This window comes from Myotis davidii, unplaced genomic scaffold (genome assembly GCF_000327345.1).
Source record: "Myotis davidii unplaced genomic scaffold, ASM32734v1 scaffold223, whole genome shotgun sequence".
Taxonomy (NCBI): domain Eukaryota; kingdom Metazoa; phylum Chordata; class Mammalia; order Chiroptera; family Vespertilionidae; genus Myotis; species Myotis davidii.
This window is the reverse complement of record NW_006294609.1, coordinates 2,981,518-2,983,544: the sequence shown is the minus strand read 5'-3', so window position 1 is coordinate 2,983,544 and position 2,027 is coordinate 2,981,518.

The following is a 2,027-nucleotide window of genomic DNA, read 5'->3' as shown; positions in this document are numbered from 1 at the left end:
CTTCTGAGTACCCCCACCTCCAAAACTGCAATTTCTTCTCCCCACCCAAGCTCAGATCTAGAGAAGCCAGGGGCGAGCGCAGGCAGCTGCGTGGATGCCCGAGGTCGCCGGGGAGCCCCCTCTCGCCTCCCGGGCAGAAAGGGGCACAGGGTCCGAAGAGCCCTCCTCGGCCCCGAAGCCCTTCCGGACCCGGCTGTTAAGCATAAAGCTACACACACCTTCTCCCCTCAGCTCCCACACATCTGCAGCCTTTGGCCTGCTCGGAAAACACATTTCCTCGAAGGGGCAAAAGACACTTTTTTTTTTTTTTAACTTACCCGCTCAGCCCGGTGCCATGGAGTCTGCAAATCAAGCTGGGCGGAGGGTTGGGAGATTGTTATTGGGGGGAAAAAAAAATATCTTTGTGGGGGATTGTTTAGTTGGGGATATCTGGGGAAATGGTGGTGCCTTTGTTGCTGCTGTTACCTTTTTGTAAGTTACACTCTCATGGCATTTTCTGCTCCTTCCACTTCTGAGAACTTTCCAGGGTTGGGTTGGCAAAAGGCGGCTTCGCTGAGGGCCGTTTACTGCTCTGGATATAGCAATGGTGTGACCGTCATTAAGAGACAAAAGGCGAAAACACACAATCAAATCAAACAAAAGGCAAAAAGACACGCGGCCATCCCAACCACCATAGAAAAATACCCACGAGTTAACGTTGGTGTTTGGCTCGAACCAGCCAGGACTTGTTCTCCAGTTTTAATCTAGTTTCCTGTGACGGCTTTTAGTCTCTTAACAAAGAGGTCTTCCCTCTCCCCCTCACCCACCCCTCTACCAAGACCAGAGAAACAGAGCTGTTTTCCTCCAAACAGATCGATTTTCAAAGAAAGTGTACCTGTTAACTGGGAAGAAAGCTGACTGGCATTTACTGCTGTAAACATTTTCAAAAAGCTTCAAGCTCAATCAAGCCTTAGCTTTATAAAAGCAAAGTCGTCTAAAAGCATTTTAACTGGCTTCTCTGTTAGACAAGAGCGACAAAGACAGACATGCAGATGAAGGTTCAGAACATTAAGGACATCTCAGCGACATTAACATGAAAACTGCACTGCGTTAAGGACAGAATGGACTGGGTACTTACAAGGTAAAAGATTTTTTTTAAAACACTTAAAAGAGTTAACGACTGCTTACAGTTTGTTTGTTTTTTTGTTGCTGCCATTTCGCTAGTCCTAAAACTATACATTTTTAAAACATTACCTTGTTAAAAAAAAAGAGAGAGGAGTTAATAAGATGGCCAGGTTTAAGTGTTTAATAGAGGAAACTATATATATATATATATATTTAAAAATTTATTGTTCAGTTAAGAGAATACAGATTAAGACAGCTCCAAGCTCCCCCCCCCACCACCACCCACCCAAGAAAAAAGAGGAAAAAAAAATTAAATATGTCATTTACTTAGTTTTTTTTGGAATTCGAAACTGTTAACTGCTGACATTAATGGTGTGCTATGACCTAGTTATACAAGACAAAGATGGATTCCAAGTCATAAGGAAAAATCCAGATCTTTTTTAAAAAAAAAAAAAGTCTTCATTCTTCCAACTGTGAGTCCTTTAAAGCCTGTTGACAAATGTTAAACACAACACTGAGGCGTCCTGAACGTCAAAGGCAAAAGCATTCCCCACTTGCAACAAAGGAAAAACCCACTTGGCCATTTAATTCCATTGCAGAAAAATGGCTCCCCTCATCTGTTGGCCTCTCCTTGGTGTCTGATGAAGGATGTTTTGAGATCAGCGTCTAATAACTCAAGCCCTATAGAAGCCGCGCGCCGATTGGCTGCCGCGCCCTGCCGCCCTGCTCCAGCCAATTACCTACCCACGGCCACATTACGAACCCCGAAAAGAGCCCCCAAAATGAAATACACCTCCGCCCAGCCCCGGCGCTTACGTGCCAGCAGAGCATAAATAATTCCTATCTGGCCCTTTATAGGAAAAAAAATCGCCTGATGGTATAATTGTGTATTTACTTTGAGGAAAGCGCTGAGAATGGTAGAA